Source organism: Rattus rattus, chromosome 2 (genome assembly GCF_011064425.1).
Source record: "Rattus rattus isolate New Zealand chromosome 2, Rrattus_CSIRO_v1, whole genome shotgun sequence".
In the NCBI taxonomy this organism is placed as follows: Eukaryota; Metazoa; Chordata; class Mammalia; order Rodentia; family Muridae; genus Rattus; species Rattus rattus.
The window spans coordinates 54310921-54332388 of NC_046155.1; positions in this window are offsets into that span (position 1 = coordinate 54310921).

Here is a 21468-nt window from a genome sequence, read left to right on the forward strand (position 1 = left end):
ACTTTCTTTTCATTGTAATTCTTCAGTCAATATAGGGAGAGAAAAGTATTATACCCATTTTACAGATTAAAGGATTGAATATAGGGAGCAGGAAGGCCAGTGCACACATACGGCATACGTTGTCTTCTACTGCAAACATGGAAAATCTGACAGGCACACTCTTCAAAGGGTAAAAGGACATAAAACTATTTCCTCCACCTTTGCTTGGTCTCAAGCTGAGAGAGATGAAGGGTACCACCTCTCCTTAGGACAGGGGGCAGACACTAAGTGCTATTAAGTCCCTGTCAAAGTCATGATTAGTGTTAGTGATAAGCTCTTCCAGTGTGTATTATAGGCACATGTATAAACCCATGTTCCGAAGACTTCAGAGATAGGAAAGACTCCCCAATTAGCAGCTGCTAGAGTCTCTGTGTCTACCCTGGCTGCCTTGAGCAAAAAGACTATCACTCAAATAGCCAGTCAGACCACCCTTATAGTCCCAGCCATCTGTAACATTTACCCATAGGATGGCCGGAGATATAGTCACATGATAATCTCAGCCTCCTGCCCCAGCACCAAAAGGCACACAGGAGCTGTTTGAAAGAGCTTGTGCCACCCTTCTCTGCCATCAAAAGCCTTAGGAATCTCTAGGTGACCCAGCTTAAAAGCAGGGCTGTGGGTGAGCCACACATGGCTGTGGTTGGTTCCAACACCTCTTCTGGGCTGGCATTTGAGATTCACTTTACAAGTCAGCGAGAAGACACTCGTCTGCACTGCTGCTGCCTCAGGTCCAATTTGAGTCCTCCCTTGCACCGTCTTTTTCTCCTCTCAGTAGCATGGACTGAGACAATGACATGTGTGAAGAGGCCAAAGAGACAACGGGGCATAGTAGCAATCCCCCTTTACTTGTGCAAGGACTGATAGGATACTCATGGATGTTGCTACTCTTTTAAAAGGCATTCCTACTCTCCCCCCCCACACACACAACTTTCTCCTGACATAAGAAAGCTCTATGGACTGGGAGGTTAAACATAAAGATCTATCACCAAACAGTTCTGGAATGGTGGAAGCCCAACATCCTCAGGGAGATTAGCAAGTCTGACTCCCTCTGAGGCATTTCTGACAATGGCTTTATTTCTTCTAGCTCCCCTGGTTTGCTGGACATCTTGCTGCTCTATACCTTCACCTCCACATTGCATTCTTGCTGTATATTTGTGTATCGAAATTTCACCTTTAAAAGAATGCCACTCAGACACCACGAGTGACCCTACCTAGCCCACTTTGACCTCATCTTGACTAATTCTGCTGTGATCCCGTTTCTAATAGAACTACATTGCAGATGCTACTGTTAAGACTCCACATATGAGTTTGTCAGGTCACAATGCCCATCCCTACCCTTAACCTCTGGCGACCATTGGAGGGTTCTTTGTGCATGATGCTGTCACTTCAAGAATGGTGAACGGATGAAGTTCTACAGCAATCTTTTGGTTAGTAACTAGACTTTCCTCACTGAAAATATTTCCTTAAAAGTTCATCTATATGCCCCAGTGGTTCATCCCTTGCTCTTGCTGAGAAATATAACCATCATCCTAAGCCTTTTATATGTCACCCCTCCTGCTCAAAGTCACCTTGGCTATGGCCATGTAAAGTGGCTATGATGCATTTCATTTCAAATATCAGTATTTATTTGTCTGGAGAAAATTTTCTGAATCTCATTGTTCTAGCAGGCTTAGACTTATGAGACCTTTACAAATTATTTTCTGTAACGCCAGCACAATTTAACATTTCTAATGAGTTAGGTGTGATCTATTCCTCCAGCCATCACTAGCATTTGCTGTTTTAGCATTCGGTTTGTTTCTAAGTAGTAACCATTCTGGTAGGTGTGTGGTCACATCTCACCTTGACTTCAGGTTAGCTGGACGTTCAGTTTTCTACTCTTCTCTTTGTTTTTCATAAGTACATCCTCTTCAGTGGAATGTCTCTTCATTCCTTTTGTCCGTTTTCTGTCAGAGTAGTGTGGCTTTTTCAATCTTTGAGAGTGTTCTCCACGTCCTAGCTATGAGTCCTTTGTTAGATACGAGATTTATAAACATTGTCTCACCAGTCTTTCTCTACACATTGGCTTCCTCACAGCCAAGGGCTCAAATGGAAATGGGTTCTAATACATCCTTTGCCCCTTTTAGAATCAAGCCTTTGGTTTCATAATTCTGCCCTAAATATTAAAATTTTTCCCTAAAGTTTTATCATTCTACACCTTTATGATTTATGTTAAATTATATATTCGGTGATCTGTATGGTCTCTGATATTAAAGATTTGCATTGTTAGAGGGGAGCATTTTTTGTTTGCTGCCTTTGGGCATCCAAATGTTTTTGAGAGCACATCTGCCAGTGAGCGTAAGGAATCCTACATGGGAAGATACTAGGGGAGGTGTCAATCTTCACCGTCACCTGACAACATTTACCGCTGCCTTAGAAACAAGCTGCTGGGTGTGTCCATGGAGGGGTTCCAGAGAGGCACTGAATGTCGGCGGCATAGGATTGTGTTCCAGATTGAACAAGAAAATGAAACGAGTGGAACTCCTGCATTCAACTCTCCTGGCTTCCTGACTGCATGTGTCATGTGACTAGCCCCTTCACTACCCTGCTGCTCATGGCTTCCCTGCCACACAGGCCTGCATTCACAAAATGTAAGCCAACGTATACCTTCCTTCCTTCCTTCCTTCCTTCCTTCTTCCCTCCCTCCCTCCCTTCCTTCTTTCTCTCCTTCCTTCCTTCCTCTTTTTTTCTCAAGTATTTGTCATATCAATGAGGGAAGAAAAACAGTGCTTCGGACATCTCATCTACCTCGTCAGGAGACTCTGGCATTATTTAAATGTCTTATTTTGCAAGGTGTTGTGTTTGGCTTACTCACTTTTACAGGCTGTGGTTCTACTCTCTGGAATCTGGTGGGAGCTTAGTGTCTGAGGTATGGTTTTATTTTGGTCGTCTTAGTTTATGAGTGCCACTGGGCTCCACCGTTTCCTGCTGATGCTGCCGAGAGAGTGTGAGAAATTCATTGAGGCTCAACCACGGAGTCCAGGAGACAGCAGAGTAGCTGTGACCAGGCGAGGATATACCCAGTGCTCCATCTTAAGGTTGCTTTTTGTCAACATGGCAATGAGGTAGGAATTATATTTTGCTGTATTACTCTGTGTGTCTGTGTGTGGTGTGTACAGTGTTCAAATGTGTTTGGGTCATGTTTGTACACACATGGATATGTGAGTGCATGCATGTTGAGGCACAAAGTTGACAATGGGTTTCTACCTTGATTATTCTCTTTCTGAACCCAGATTTTGCTAACTCCCACATTTTTAGTGATCCAGAGTATTCCAAGAATCTCCTGTTGCTGCCCACCAAGTGCTGTGATTACACATGGCTGCTATGGCTGCCCAGGGTTTATATGCATGATTGTTCATTTTACCAACTTGACACCATCTATACTCCCTGGGAAGAATGTCTCAATGAGGAACTTTCAAGATCAGGTTTGGCTGTAGGCATGTCCGTGGGGAATTAGTTTGACTAGTTAACTGAGGTGTTGGGAAGGCCTTCTCACTGTGGGTAACACAATTCCCTAGACAGGGAATCCTGAAGTGTATGAGACTGAACAAAGTAAGGCGAGCATAGAGGGACATGCAAGCCTTCCTCTCTCTCTGCCTTTGATCATGGATGTGTTGTGCCTTCCTCACTCTCTGCCTTTGACCATGGATGTGCTGTGACCTGCTGTCTCAAGCTCCTGCCTCTGTGACTTCCCCCAAAATGCTATGCTATAACCTGGAACTGTGGATTAAAATATTAAAATTTATTCTGCCTTTCCCACCTCAGTTGCTTCTCCTGGGGTATTTTATTACAGCAACAGATGCAAAACTAATACAATGTGTGTGCTGGGGCTCTAACTAGTCCTTATACCTGCATACTTTATCCACTGAGCCATCTCCTCAGTCCCCATAAGACTTTATATGTAAACGCTGAGTCTCCCAAACTTAATAGTTCTTAGTTTTAACCTCAGGTTCTATGCAGAAGATGCTGATTGAGAATATTAGAAACTATGAAACTAACACTGAAGTTCCTAGCTCATCCGACCCGTCCAGCTTGGCTGGTACCTTTCTTGTCCTATTCTACTTCCAGGAAAGAGATTTCGGTGGAAATTATGGTTTAAGGGCAGAAGAGTCCTACTTTTAAGTGTATTAACTCAGCTGAGGAATTTGAATTATGAGGACATATTATCCTTTCAAAACTGTTCTAAAATGAAAGTTTATATTTTTAATTATGAATAACTTAATTTTGAGAACATGTGAAAATTCAGTTTGAATATTATCTCCAGGCCTTCCTCCGATTCACTAGCTAAATATATAAACTCTAGCATTCTTGGCTATCTTCCCAGCCATGTAAAACAGAGAATGCAACAGCTTAGCCTACCACTGTGCCGTGGCAGAGCCCTGACAAACCCACTACCTAAGTTTGCAAGTTCGTAGCCTGCATTTCTTCACTCTTCCCTTAACTAGCCCAGGTTTGTCTCACGCAGCTTGCAGAACACTGGGTTCTGGAGTGTGCTGTGCTTCCAACCCTGGCTATGGCACTTAGGACAAAGGCTGCCTGGCATCAGAAGTACAACTGGCTTCTGCAGTTAGTGACTGTGGTGGTTTGAATCTAGCACACGCTCCAAAGGCAAGGGCTGAAGGACTGAGAGCCCCTATGGAGGCGTTAGTCAGAAGAATTAGCTGGAAGACTGAGGGCAGGTCTTTGAAGGAGAAATAGAACCCAGCTCTTCCTAGCTCTCTTCCTGCTTCCTGGCAGCCATGGTGACCGCTACGTACTCTCACCACCATGATCTTCCATCTTACCTAGGCCCCTCCACCCTTGCACTGTCCTGGCTTCCTGGCTGCCATAAGGAGCCTCTTCTAACAGACACTTCTAGCACCCTCCTATTCTGCCTCGCCTCAGCCCCATGGAACCATGGAACCGCCTGGCTTGGGATGGGAATCTGCAAAACTGTTAGCCAAATACATTGTTACTCTTTTAAGCTGTTCAGCCTAGGTATTTCTCAGCAAGGAATACGAGCGCACAGAGTGCCTCCAATCTCTCATCCATAAAACAGGAGTGAAGTAGACCCCATTCCATAGGACTGAGTACACTGGAGATACCGAAGTCCCCAGGTCACATGTGGCATCGGGATAGCCTCAAGGCTGCCATCTTCAGTCTTCTCCATGGGTCCATCTCTTTCCTTCCCACTAGAACACTACGGTGGGCTTCTCCATGGCCAAGGATGTTGAATACCAGTTAGAAAGCGCTGACTCTCGTGATCCAAGTTTGTCCTCTGTATAGTCACAAAGTTTCTCTAATGTGGGAAACACCTGTCCATTTCAGGAAGCAGAGAGGAAAAAAATACCTAAAATCATTCTCTGCAAAGGTTATCCTGCCATCCACGACAATGATTCCAAACTACATATATTTACCATATTGCACAGAACATAACATAGGTGATTTTATATGTAAATTATGTTTCCATAAATCTAACAAAAAAGTCTCATCTGCATGAACAACTACTCTCAAAGGACCATGGGAAGGAAATACCTTAGAGATAGGATTGTTTGGGTGGAGGAAAGCTCTCTTCAAGATCTTAGCTCTTCTCAATTTCTCTGCTATCAAAGGAACCAAAGCATTAATCGTTGACCTACTGAACAGTGCTATTGTGTCTTAATGTAGTCTGGCAAGAGGGCAGAAAGCAGTACTCCATACCTCCCCCAAATTCCATAGCCAGAGACTGTGAACACATCTGTGTTGGTAGCACAAATTCAGTTATACCTATCTTTACAAAGTACCCAAATTAGTAACACAAATATGTACACACACACACACACACACACACACACACACACACACACACACATACACACACACTTCAAGGCAAGGGAGATAAGATATTGTTTCTAGAATGAAAAAGAGGTGTATCCAAGGCCATAACGATGGGAAGCCTCATGTCACATCTTGAGTTCTATTGCTGTGATACAGCTAAATGCTGTGCTTTATTAATGTACAGGGCCATTGAGTAGTGACCGTATTTTCAGGGCCTTGTTTGGCATGTTTCCCTCCAGGGTCTAGCATTATAAATTGCTATTATAAAATAGGATCCTGCTGATCCAAGTCTGGACCCCATGTTGACATCCTGTAATGAATGCCATAGTGTTACCCTGCTGGTCTTGCAAGAACAGATGGAGAGAAAAAATGGGGTGTTCCTCCTCCTGCCCCTGCCCCTGCCCCTGCCCTTCTCCTGCTCCTCCTCCTCCTCCTGCTCCTGCTGCTCCTCCTCCTGTTCCTCCTCCTCCTGCTCCTGCTGCTCCTCCTCCTGTTCCTCCTCCTGCTCCTGCTCCTGCTTTCCTCCTCCTGCTCCTGCTCCTGCTCTCCTCCTCCTCCTCCTCCTCCTCCTGCTCCTGCTCCTCTCCTGCTCTTCCTCCTCCTCCTCCTGCTCCTGCTGCTCCTCCTCCTGTTCCTCCTCCTCCTCCCCCTCCTGCTCCTCCTGCTCCTGCTCTCGCTGTCCTGGTCCATGGAAGCTGTGCTACAGCCATGGGAAAATGAAAAGATAGCAGTTTGCCTCCAAATCACCTGTTTGCTTCTGCTCTGGGGGCTTATCCATTACATAACCATCACCACACAGCATAAGCAGAAGCTTCAGAGACTTTTCCTGCCGTATCTGGAGTAGTCTGGACATTTCAGAAGCAGTTTTCTCTATTCATTCTTTTTTTTGAACCTTTTTTGCCCCTTGAAATTAAATGATGAATTGATATTTTCTATGTACAAGGGAGGCAGCAAGGAGTTCCTAGAACTTGAGGAGGAAGAAATTTAAACAATAATGGATGAGGTTTCCACCCACAGGAGTGACCCAGGAAATCATGCAAATAGGAAACCAAAGGCACATTGGAATACTCAGGTTCCTTCAATCACTGAGCTTTGGAGCCAACCTCAAGAGGCGGTAATGTAACACACAATACCCAAGAGTGTGTGGTCTCCTTGCACCAGCATGCCAGACCTGTCACTAAGTTCCACCGTCCAGGTTGCTTCATAGCTGAGGGGCATTTTGGGAAGACCATAACCAAGGGTCAGACATGTTTCTTCTCAGTCTCTTGGCTTAAAGACAAGCATCTCCCCCTCGTATCTCTTCATGTCCTTCCCTCTAGTCAGGATATAAAGACACTCTAGATCCACTCGAATGACACCTTTGAAATCTTAGCTCTAAACCTAGTCACATTGTGAAGGACTGGAGGTTAGGATGAGGACTTCCATATATGAAACTGAGGGTATTCAAGGGGACTCCTCAGTGTGCCATGTCTTATGTGGGATGGAGAGGACCAGGCTCTGTCTCCCTTGGATTGATCTGCAACATTTCATTCTCTGTGCTATGTGGAGGAAAACAATATTCTAGAAGATGCCGTGTTAGCTGCCCCTAAATACGTGGAAGAATTTGGTGGAACACTAGGAGGAGGGAGGAGTCGATGCATGTCTTTGAGTCCTGGCTTGCCTTCCTTTATTGTCTTTGCATCTACTAGCTGCATGGTCCCCATTCCCGAGAGACACTCATAGCTCCTGGATCCCACTGACACAATCCTGCCTTTTTGTTGTTTCCTTCCCAAGGGTAGGACAGTTTTCTATATCAGCTACCCAGCTTCTCAGATCTCTGTTACACGGATAACCAATCCTACTCTCTCTTTGTGAAAGACTAACAATGGTTTCAGTTTCGATTTCAAGTTCCATGTCTCCATTATGAGATAAATGTTTCTGGTAGTAGCAAAAAACAAAAAATAACAAACAAATAAACAAATCAGCCTTTACTCTTAAAACACAAGAGTACATACTTTGTGGCATAAAATAAGGAAAAAGGTTCATAGAGACCACCCCACTTCTCCTAATTCTGGGACCGTCTACTTGGTGAGGAGAAAGACTGACAAATGTTTTAGATTCTTCAGTTACATGGTCTCTAAACAGTGCTAGTAGCCAAGTGCAACAGGAATTTTGAACCACATGAACCCTCAACACACATCCTCTCCAGCCCCTTCCAAGCTCCCTGGGAGGAACTCCAGCTGTGCATTTAAATGATCAGATATTTCTTTTGTAAAAATTTTAGAGAAGCATATTATCATTGTTTTTATTAAAGATTCTTTCAAGTTTGCAATACCTAGAAGATCAGAAGTTTCTCATTTGTGCTGCAATGATTCCAGAACAGGCAAGTCCTCAGAAACAAATACTGTCATTTTATTGGTGACTTCAATCTCTTCTCTGCACTCTGGGAACCAGAGACAATACTGAAAAACATGGCTTGGAATCAGCATCGCAACAGTCACTGTGCACACATGCATGTGTGTGTGTGTGTGTTTGTGTATTATGTGTATGTGTGTGTATGTATACGTGTATGTGTGTATGTGTGCATGTGTTTGTGTATGTGTGTATGTGCATGTGCGTGTGCATGTGTGTATATGTGTGTGTGCATGTGTGTGCATGTGTGTATGTATATGTGTATGTGTGCATGTTTGTATGTGTATGTGTGTACTTTCATGTGTGTATGTGCATGTGTATGTGTGTATGTGTATGTGTGTATTTGCATGTGTGTATGTGCATGTGTTTGTGTGTATGTGTACGTGTGTGTGTGCGCATGCATGTTTGTATGTGTGCGTGTGTTTGTGTATGTGTGTGTACATGTGTATGTGCGTGTGTTTGTGTGTGTGTGTGCATGTATATGTGCGTGTGTATGTCTGTATGCACACTCATGCACATTCACTTGCCTACCCAGCATAAATGTGTGTGTATGGATGCATATGTGCATTTCGTGAACAAAAGATAGTCTCTGCTACTCAGGTGTCACCTATCTTGTTTTGCTGAGCCAAGATCTTTCACTAGGGCTGACACTCACCACATAGACTAAACTACTGAGTCACAGAGATCCATGCCCCTCAGCCAGACAACCCTGGGCTTACTGAGTAAGCCACCACACGTAGACTTTTTGGTTTTCAATTTTCTATAGGTTCTGGTATACCTAGGTAGACTTTGTGTGTGTGTGTGTGTGTCTGTGTCTGTGTCTGTGTGTCTGTGTGTGTGTGAATATGTGTGTGCGTTTCCTTTATTACTTTTAAATCTGTATAAATTTAAGGTTAATGAAAATCCTAGTAGAACAAATGCCAAATATTCAGTGAGTGTTCATATTTTAATTTCTAATTCTGGTGTCTCCTTTGATTCTGTTTCTTTATAATCTTACTTTTTTACTTCTTTTCCATTAATTTTTCATTTAGATCCTTGAACAAATATGTGCTGACTTCTTTAAAATGCTTTTCTAATTTCAAAATCTAAATCACTTGTCTTCCCTTTCTTCCTGCTTTTTCTCTGAACTGTAGATTGATCTCTCTCTCTCTCTCTCTCTCCCTCTCTCTCTCGTGCAATAAATTTTTAAAATGTTATATTTTGTGTATGATACAGTAGTGGGTTTGGATTCTGTCATAATTCCTCTGAAGTGTGAACTATTTTTGTTAAGGAAACAAACAGTTGACTGTGGCTGCTGCTGCTGCTTTTACTGTGCAGGGAATTCCACTGATAAAGCCATTGCTTTTCATTTGAGGCAAATACCCCGAGTGGGCTTCTGACAGACAGTGTGCTGTATTCTCACCACATCTCACTAACCGGAAGGACTGCCAATACCCTCCATTCCCTCTTCCCCAGGAGTAGAAACTGAGAACTTTCCACCTTTAAGCCTTCCAGCTGAAGGACTGGGATTCCAGCCAGCTCTGTTTGAATCTCTCCTATGTACACATAGTTCAAAGTCAGTCATGGCCCTGAGCAGAGGTTTTATATATGTATGTATGTATGTATGTATGTATGTATGTATGTATGTATGTATTATGTATGTATATATTAATATATGTGGATCCCCCCTCCTATTCTAAAATATCCTCTTTTCTTTACCAGCTTTTCTAACAGTTCTGAACCTGGGAAGATAGAAACCCCAGTTCTTTGGCTCTGTCAATCCTGTGGGTTTTTCTCTTTCAAGCAGGGGCTATGTGACCCCAACAGAAAGGGGATGTGTGTGCACTTCATCTGTGTTCTTTTCCTTGTGGGGGTAGGAGGATTGGATTCGTTTTAATTTATGCTTTCTTTGGTCACTCTAGAGTCCCTGTCTTCTTCGATCTTTGTTCAAATGTTTACAAATATTGTTGGAAATATTGGCTGCCACATTAGAATTGGTTCAAAATAGACTGTGTGATTGCATGAAATTCTCAGAGAATAAAAAATATGTTTTAAAACTAAAGTAGAAAAAAGGAGACAAATTCAAAATGGGAAAGGGGATTTAAAAAATAAAAAATTGTTTCTCTGTTCCTCACCTTGGACATTTAGGACATGTCAAAATTTATCAGTTCCAATAACCTGGGAGAAAACTCAACATGGCCAAGCCTCCACGAACAAAATGTTTAGTGTGACAGATTGTTTTTATATAATTCTTTTACCTCCCGCTAAAAATCTCTATGGTAAGGTATATAACCTAAGGCAACAATCCAAGAAAATTCCACACATAGCTTTATTAACGTACCAAGTAATCAAAGCTTTAGAGTAAATCAGAATTGTTAATTTTTTTGTGTGTGGGAACAAGACACCAAGTACCAAGTTGACTTTTTAGGAGCAACTGGAGTTTCCTCCAAGGGTCACCATTGCACAAACATTTACAAAACTCCCAGGGACCTCACCTAATGTCTTTAGCTCATCCATCAGGCCAACCCAACACAAACCCAACTGTGAACTCCCCCCGACACACACACACACACACACACACACACACACACACACACACATCGTAGAGTTGAAAAGTAGAACTTCTCAGTTTGAATTAAATTAAACCAAGAGTCTTGTAAACTGACGTGTATGGCCTATTTAAAAGATTTAGCTTCATACCATCTCAGGGAAATAGTAAGCCTTTGCGGGAGATGGTCTGTAAGCTATTTCTATGACTGGCTGTCAGCCATTGTTGACAGGGAATAGCAGGCTTTGCAACATGTAGGGTTTCCACCACACTAACTCTGATTTGCTGGTGTTCCACACAATCGGCAATACTGATTATATAAGTGAACAGATAGGATTGGTCTAATAAAAATGCTCATTTATATAAAGAATGAAAGGTTGGATCTGGCATAGGCAGTTTTCTGAAAATGGGGGGGGGGACTTTTTTTTAGAAAGCCTGGACAGCCCCTAGAAGGAATAAGCTCATGGGGACACTCCGCAGGCTTGGTTGTCCCCTTCCTAGGCATGCATTTTGCCCCTTAGTAATGGTCACCATCATCGGTTATAATTGCTTCATCGGTCTGATAAACTAGCAGCTAGCTGAACTGGCAGTTTCAGTGTTGCAAAATCGTCTTAACTTAAACTCAGAAAAATGTCTCATAAGAAAGCAGGGCGCCAGCCACAATAATCAGTAAGTATGTGTGCCTACTAGCTGTGTAAACACAGTCTGTCTTTATCACTCTGAGACTCCTTCATCAACAAAATGGGTATTATGGGATCTGCCTGAAGCAACTGTCATAAGGACCAAGGAACTTTAGAATCATTGGGTAAATGATTGTTCTCTTTGCTTTTATTAAACTGGGAGGACAAGGGTGCAGATTCTGAAAAGTAACATACATTTTATTATTATTATTATTATTATTATTATTATTATTATTATTATTATTTCAAAATTTAAAAATCCAAATGCCAATGCCTAAAGGTTAGCCTAGAAATTCCTCGTAAATGCCAACATTAGTTATTTTTAAATTAAATTCTTCTCTAACAACAGAACATTCAAAAATCCATCTAGACGTGGGTAGCAAGAAACCTCAAAATTGGAAAATGAATCCAAGAAGCACCCTGCCTTCTTGTTTGCTCTTTGCCCTATGAGATCGTTTCTCTTTGTTCTTAACAGCATCGGAACCCCGGGACCCCCGTCAATGCTCTCTAGAGTGTAAGGAAGCAGTTGGCTGAGGTCCTTTAGTCCTTTGTGACCTAAACAAGGCGCTCTTGTGTGAGGTGGCAATAAAAGGAAAAAGTTAACAGGGATACTGAAAGCTTGAGCAATGCCGTCTTTGACGATCATGATTCTGCAGTTGCTGTCAGCTCCAACAGCCCGTGTCTGAGCGAAGCCATGCCGTCCTGTCATTTCCACGCACGTTATGCGGCATACTTGACAACATGATGCTCTTATTCTGGAACCGCGCATTAGGCACGTGGAGTTCACGCTGTACCCGCAGAGCATATGGATTCTTCCCTCGGCTGTGAACCAGCTGAGGCCAACTGCGCTGCAGGGTGGCACGGTGACAGTGCACACAATCAATCTACCCTCCTTGAAGAAGTCACAGTGCCCAATCACAAGCTAACAGGCTACAAGGGCAGAGAAGCAGCTGAGACGTGGCAGGCTCTCCGGAGTGGCTTCAGTCAAGCGATTTCATCAAACACAAGGCTTTAGAGCAGGGGAGCAAATCAAGGGAGACCTGAGTGTTTTCTACCTCCCCAGCTTCCATTTCTGCTCTTGGAGCTCAACAGTAGAATGGGGAGGAAGGTGAGTCACATCCTGTGCCATTCCCACAGGACTAACACAATTCCCATGACTTCTAGCAAGATCAAATGACCCAGCCAGAACGATCTAGCTTCTCATGCATTAAAAAAAGGGGGACTTAAAATTTTAAGATCATAAGCCAGATAGATCTAATTAGATCTTGTCCCAAGACTTTATGGACACCAGTGGTGAGGACTCACTCCCTTTTCTTCAAGGGGACTTGACCAAGAAAGAGAAATCCTCTTGGTCCCAACATCACCTTCCAGGAAGTCCTCTGGAGCTGGATTCAGCTTTGCGTGAGGCTGACATAAACCTTGAGTGTTCAGTTGTGACAAAGCCAATTCATTTCCATACTTTTAAGCTATGAATAGAATTTGTGCAACTGAAAAGCCTTATTGATTCATAAATTAAGTTATGTTATTCCACATGGAAGTTCTATTGACATATACACACATATCTCTCTGTCCAACGACTCCAACTCTCACACTTACTTGAGTTGGAAAACCAGGAATCCTTCTTAGTTCCCGTCTCCTGAAACCTTCACGTCTCCAAATATGTTTGTTCACATTGTCAGAGTTTCATTAACTCTCCCCCTTTAATAAGTAGAATCATTTATTGATTGCAGATAACTACACATACCTCATTACCAGTTCCAGAAAAAGAAATCACCTGTGATACTAAGAATTTAAAAATTACTGCTCAAGACTTTCCCCCAACTGTCTCCAAGTACAGCTGCACCTATAGGATGAAGGAAGAAAAAGAATAAACGGTCAGCTGGTCACATGGTGATGCTGTCACACCTTCGTAGTTACTTAAAAGTTTGACTGAACAAATTTGCATAATTCCTGGGAGATAGTTATGTTACATTAACAATACTTTTATTTAACTCTTGGGTATGCTAGATGGAACATTGAATAATATGTTTACTGTTCCCTTTTTAACAAAACATTTTTTCTTAAACCATAAAATTATGGTGCTGGAATTTACAACCCCACACTATTTTTTTTACTTTTGAAATTATAATATAATTACCTCATTCACTCCCTCCATCCTTCCTTTCAAACTCTCCCAGGTGCCCCTCCTTGTTCTCTCCCTCCATCCTCACCAAGACTCGTCCAACACCGTCCTACAGAAACGCCTGTGTGGAATAAGACTGTGACTGCACAAGCCCATTCTAAGACCATCCACCTTTTGGTTCAGGAATGCTTTCAAACTGTGAACACTGCTGCAGTCCTTCAATGTATCAGCCTCTCATTGCCGTCAGTATGGTCCGAATGGGCTAGGCCTGTGTGCCAGGCCTCTGAGTCTAGACTGCCTGCTGCTCTCTATCCCTGTGTGTAACACCTCCCTCCACCCCCAGTCTATCCCTGTGTGTAACACCTCCCTCCACCCCCCAGTCTATCCCTGTGTGTAACACCTCCCTCCACCCCCCAGTCTATCCCTGTGTGTAACACCTCCCTCCACACACTAGTCTATCCCTGTGTGTAACACCTCCCTTCTGCACCCCATTTCTCCTTTACCCTGCTCATCCTGCACATCTAATTTCTCAGGGCTAAACGACCTGCAGTTTCACAAGCAACACAGACACACTGACCCCTTCCTATGTGGTAGGAGGAACAGAGCTCAGCCAAAAGTATCCTTAACAACTTGCACCCTGCTTTGCCTGCCCTGTCAAATCTCCTCATACACTCACAAGTTAGCAGACACTAACTGGATTTTGTCACTTTTGGCTGAACCACTGCCCAGCCAAATATTTTAATGCTACCTGATAATTTCAGGGTGGATGATATCCCAAATGAGTAAGGCAGGCACACAAAACTCAGAATGGCTGGGCATGGGGTGCATTGGCACATAGCTGTAATAATGATTGGGAGACAGAAGCAGGAAGATGACCACAAGTATGGAACAAGACTGGCCCGCATAGAGACTAACTGGCCAGCCAGGTCTACATAGTAAAAGCCATCTAAAGCAAAAACAAACAAAAACCAAACCTCTGAGCTCTCAGATGTTTCTTCTAGAAACCATATTTGTGGTCTTTGCTTCTTAGATAATAATTTTGCCTTTCATTTTTAAATAACCCAAACCCAGACACAGCGTATGAGTAACACACTGGGCATCAGGCAATATAGAGCAGCTACAATTATGACTATAAGGTAGGGGAAGGGGAGTCTTAGACTTAGCCTAGCACCCTGACTTACAGAGTTCTAGGTTACCATGGTGAGAGGAAGCGCAGTGGGAGCTGGTCGGCTCACTTCAGGGAGGTTCAAGGACAGAGCCTGGAGAAAAGCTTCCCAGAGAGAATGTCTCAGAGACTCACAGAGGTTTGCTCAAGCATTCAACTGGGTTCTGGCTATTATGAGAAAGTAAAATGACTTTGAAGAAAAATGTGGCAGAGAGCTGACTCTATCTTGTTTCAGTCTTATTATGTAGCTGTGGGAAGCCAGACAGCATGGTGTTAGCGTATAGATGAACCAATACATCAACGGAGCAGAGGAGAATTTAAAAACAGGGCCACACACTAATGGGCAACTTTGTGATAAATGACACTAAAGAAGTCAGGGGTCTATACCATATATGACTTTGGCTCAAAACAATGTAGCACCGACAGCTGTAAACGTTAGATGAAAACTATAAACATTACTGGAAGAACACAGAGGAGACAGTCTTAGTGAATTTGGATTAAGAAGAAAGTTTTAGCTACATGAAAAAGAAGCATAAACTTGATGGATTGGACCTCAATAAAGCCAAAACGTTTGTTCTTCAAAAGGCATAGTTGAAGGCGGAGTATGGTGGCACACATTCATAATTCCAACATGAAAGACTTCGAGTCATGAAGATTACAAGTTTGAGGTTAGCCTTGGCAAGATAGAGAGTTCCGGGCCAACCTGAGCTACATTTTAAGACTCTGTCTCAAAATCAAATGAGACTGAAAACATAACGTCAGAAGAACGACAAGAGGGCTGGGTCACTCAGTGGGAAGGGTGCTCACCTAACATGTGTAAAGACCCAGGTGTGAACTCCTACAACCTATGCAGAGCCCTTCCTTACAAGTGTGAGGACCCAAGTGTGAACTCCTACAACCTATGCAAGGCCCTTCCTTACAAGGTGAGGACCCAGGTGTGAACTCTTACACCCTATGCAAAGCCCTTCCTTACAAGTGTGAGGACCCAGGTGTGAACTCTTACACCCTATGCAAAGCCCTTCCTTACAAGTGTGAGGACCCAGGTGTGAACTCTTCTGTGAAGCTGGCACAGCACCATGCATCTGCAATCCTACTCTTCAGAGATGGGTAGCAGAAAAGATAATTCCCTGGGAATCTATAAGCCAGCTACCCTAACAAACATTTCACAGCTAAGGCATGTATCCACCACATGCAGGCATACACCAGAGAGAGAGAGAGAGAGAGAGAGAGAGAGAGAGAGAGAGAGAGAGAGAGAGAGGAGAGAAATAAAGCTCATAACATGGAAAAGTATTTTCAAAGCTTATTTTTGAATGGAGATGTCAATACTAAGTGAGAAGTTCAGAAATAAGTTGATTTAAATACACACCAGTGGCAGATGAAGGAGAGGAAAAATCATTCCACGTTATTGATCCTAAAGAAAATTTAAGTCTGTAACTCACCAAGATGCCTTAAGCCATAGATAGTTTTCTGCCTCTGTGATGAATTCCCTACCAGAAACAACATGAGGAAGGGGTCACTACTGTGACTCATAGCTTCACGGATAACAGAGAGTATGTTCGGATAGGGCAGGCATGAAGTGATACAGCATCAAGTCACAGGTGGGTCAGGAAGTGGACAGTGTGAGCATCAGAGCCCACTGACTCCTTCCTGCTACTGAGTCCCATAGCATGGACCTACCCATGCTGGAAACCTGGAAACACACACACACACACACACACACACACACACACACACACACACACACACACACACACACACACACACACACACACACACAGACACACACACACACACACACACACACACACACAGACACACACACACATGCACACACACACACACACACACACACACAGACACACACACACACACACACACACACACACACACACACACACACACACACTATAATTTCCCAATGTGTCTAATAATTGTGAAGATCAACCATGAGGCCTAGTACCCCAGTATCTGAGTCAGAGAAACTTGAATGAAAAACATTCCCTATTCCAATGGTTAGGAACCAGAGGAACCAAACACTCATATATTGCCGGCTGGGACTGTGAAATGGTACACTCACTTTGGGGAACAGTCTGGCAGTTTCTTAAAACTTAGACATCAATTTACTTTACAATGCAGCCATTCCACTCCCAGCTATTTACCTTGGAGGGAAACGAAAACATATATCCTCCCAAACGCCAGCAAATGAAGACTCACGGTGGCTGTATTTGTATTCACCCTAACTAAAACGCTACCATTTCCATCCACAGGTAAATAAAGTCTTATAGCTAAGAGGAGGCAATAAAAAAGAGGTAATGCCTCAACGTGGAAAAAAAAATCTCCAAGTAGTCTGAGTGAGGAGGGAGTGGGGAGGAAGTACCTACTGCTTAACTATACCTACACAGAAACTTAAAAGTCTAGAAAATGCAAATGAATCTACAACAGTAGAAAGTAAATCAGTGGTCACCTGATGGGAGCAGAAGGGAAATGCTGCCACAGGGCAGGAGGAAAGTCTAGCTGGGTGCTATGTTTGTAAGCATAATTATAACCCTTTCATGGCAATTAGGCATGTAAGAATTTACCAGCTCTCCTAGATTTAATATGGGCCATTGTGATACTGTCCCAGTTTGCCTCCTATTGCTGCGTTGCCAGCGTCATCTTGGTAGAGGAAAGGTTTACAGCCTGTTATCTCGGAAACCCAAGGCAGGAACCTGGAAGCAGGAACTGAAGGTGAGGGCACAGAGGAGTGATGCTCATGGACTGGTTCCCCATGCTTGCCCAGGCTGCTTTCTTATAGAACCCAGGACCACCTGGCCAGGCTGGCACCACTAACAGTGGACAAGGCCCTTCCACACCAATCATCAGCCGAGAAAATGCCCCTCTGATATGCCCACGGGCCAGGATGCTGGGGCAACTCATCAGTTGTTTCCTTCTTCCCAGCTGACTCTAGTTTGTCTCAAGTTGACAGAGACTATCCAGCACAAATATGTTAGTGATATGTGGACAAAGCTATTTCAAATACAAGAAAAATCACTGCTGTCTTTCCTAATCCCCTTTGCAACTTAAGTTTGTAACCTCTCCCGTGAAGGGCTTCCGGTCTGTCTCTCTGTGAGGATACAGGCATGAGAGGTCTGTAGTAGACCAGAAAGCATCCTCTCACATACCAGAAGCGTTGGAGCCTTAGTTCTTAATATTCCCACTCTCTGAAGCTTTGAAAACCTAATTTATGTTGCCTAAGATACCTGATCTTTGTTATTTTATATGAAAACCAGAAAAGACTGAAATATATCTTAACTCGATTGAAAAAACATTCAGAAAAGCGCTAACTCCAGTTAACAAAGTTAAAACTGAAGGAGCATTGGAGAAAGACACCCGTCAGGAAAACAGTGCACCGAAGCGTGAGGAGTAAAGTCTCCAAATCTCTCAACTTCTAAGGTCAAAGATGAGTGGTGTATGGCAGGAAAGAAGCCGCAGGTCTTGGGTAGAAGAGGGAATCTGGCTTTGCTCATGACAAGTGCCATTCATTTGCTCTACATATTGTTTAGAGGCTTTAAAGCAAGGCTTCCAGGTGTCCTTTCCACAGCAGAAACATTGAGCCAAGAGAAGGGCTTATATCCCAACAAAGTTATTATGCGTGTGTGTCCTTCTCTGAACAACAAAGACTTCGTAAAGTTCTCCAGAGAGTATTGTCCCCCTAGACGGGGTCTTCACTTCCATGAAATCACAAAATGGGATGTGTGTGTTCTTTGTTCTACTTTTCTCTGGATCAGGAGAACATTTATAAGATTGCCCTCAGGAGTAGTTCTATTACAGACCAGCAAGATGACTCAGTGGATAATGACACTTAACACCAAGCCTGACAACATGCACTTGACCCCTAGAACCCATGTGGTAGGAGGAAAGAACCGACTTCTGCAAGTTGTCCTCTGACTTTCTTATGCATAGCACACACACACACACAGAGAGAGAGAGAGACAGACAGACAGACAGACAGACAGACAGACAGACATATCTTACACCCACTTAAAGATATTTAAGAAATAGTTCTATTATTGTATCAAGAATATAAAATTTAGGAGGAAAGTGAAGAGGGAAATGGGATAATTATAATCTCAAAAAACACAAGAAATAATGTTTAAAAGAGCATTGTAAAAACTCTACTTCCCAGTATTTCAAATGTCAACCTCATTGTTCATCCACTGCAGAGGCAGACAGCCAATCACTTCCAGTCTTGTCCACAGGGCTCAATCTTGGGTTGACCTAATTTTGGCAGCCTTCTTAAGACAGGATGGATCATCAGTTCTACTCTGATGCCAGACGTAACTAATGGCTAGTCGTTACCCACTCATCAGCCTGGAGCTCAAGAAACAGGGGTGGAAACTGCATGGTATTTCGGTAGAAAAAATGAACAAAAAATTTTGCTTAAAACCCTCCTAACTAATGTCACCTCTCTCTAAGAAACCTATTGATTTACCAGGGAAGAGTTAGGGTCTCTCTAACCCCCTGAGAGCATTCTGGAGGAATGCTACAACATGTGAAATACTGCCTGGGTATCAGGGCTCTTTCTCATTCCCTTGGGAGGAAACAGGCTCCTGTTTCTGACATGACAACCAAGACCTTTAACAAAATCCAAAATTTCTTCATGATAAAAGTCTTGGAGAGATCAGGAATATGAGGCACATACCTAAACATGATAAAGGCAATACATAGTAAGCCAATAGCCAACATCAAATTAAATGGAGAGAAACTTAAAGCAATTCTACAGAAATCAGAGATAAGACAAGGCTCTCCATTCTTTATCTGTTCAATAGAGTACTTAAAATTATAGCTAGAGCAGTAAGACAACTAAAAGAGATTAAGGGGATGTGAGTTGGAAAGGAAGAAGTCAAAATACCATAATTTGCAGATCATATAATAGCATACAAAAATGACCCCAAAAATTCTACCAGGGAATTATTATAGTTGATTTAAAAAGAAGAAGAAAAAACCCTTCAGCAAAGAAGCTGGATACAAAATTAAACACACACACACACACACACACACACACACACACACACACACACACACACACACACACACACACACACACACACACACACACACACACACACACACACACACACACCAGTATTCCTCCTATATACAAATAAACAGGCTGAGAAAACAACACTTCACAAAGCCACAAATAATATAAAATATGTTGGTGTAACTCTAACCAAACAAGTAAAAGACCTATATGGCAAGAAGTTCAAATATTTTCAGAAAGAAATTAAAGAAAATATCAGAAGACGGAAAGATCTCCCATGCTCATGGATCGGTAGGATTGACATGGAAAAATAGCCATCTTACCAAAAGCAACCTACAGATTCAATGGCATTCTCATTAAAGCTGTCACACCGTTCTTTACAGACCTTGAAAGAACATTTCTCAACTTTGTACGTAAAACAAAATCCCAGGATAGCTAAAACAACCCTGTATAATGAACCAACCTCTGGAGGTATCACTGTCCCTGATTTCAATGTACTACAGAGCAACACCAACAAGATCTCTGAGTGGTACTCACAGAAAAACAGACAAGGTGATCAATAGACCCAAATCAAAGTACCAGAAGTAAATTCACCTACCTAAGGACACTTGATTTTTGGCAAAGAAGCCAAATCTATTTAAAAGAAGCAGAAAAAGGAAAGAGGAAGGAAGGAAGAAGAAGCAGAAGCAGAAGCAGAAGCAGAAGAAGAAAAGAAGAAGAAGAAGAAGAAGAAGAAGAAGAAGAAGAAGAGGAAGAGGAAGAGGAAGAGGAAGAGGAAGAGGAAGAGGAAGAGGAAGAGGAAGAGGAGGAAGAGGAAGAGGAAGAGGAGGAGGAGGAAGAAGAAAGAGAGAGAGAGAGAGAGAGAGAGAGAGAGAGAGAGAGAGAGAGAACACATCTTCAAGAAATGACAAATAGGGCTGTCTAACTGGATCTCTGCATGTAGACGCATGCAAATAGAGCATAGCTATCACCCTGTACAAAACTCATCCAAGGGGATCAAGGACCTTAACATAAGTCAGATACAGTAAATCTGAAAGAAGAGAAAGTGGGAAATGCCCTTGAATATATTGGCACAGAAGATGACTTCCTGAACAGAACACCAACAGCTCAGGCATGGAAATTAACAATTAATAAATGGGACCTCATGAAATGGAAAAGCTTCTGTAAGGTAAAGGACATTGTCAAAAGGACAAAACTACAGCCTACGGAATGGGAAAAGATCTTCACCGACCCCACATCTGATAGAGGGTTGATATCCAAAATACATGAAGAACTCAATAAACTAGATATGAACAAATAATCCACTTTAAAAACAGAGTACATATATAAACAGAGAATTCTTGACAGAGGACTCTCTAGTGTCAAGAAAACCTTAAAGAAATATTCAACATCCTTAGTCATCTGGGAAATGCAAATCTAAACAACTCTGAGATTCCACTTTATACCTATCAGCATGGCTGAGATCAATAACTCAAGCACATGCTCGCAGGGATGTGGAACAAGGGGAACACTCCTCCAGTGCTGGTGGGAGTGTGAACTTGTACAACTACTTTAGAAATCAATTTGGTGGTTTCTCAGAAAATTAATTTATCGTAGAAAAGATTTACCTCAAGATCCAGCTATACCGCTCCTTGGCATATACCCAAAAGAAGTTACAGGATACCACAAGGACGCTCACTCAGGTATGCC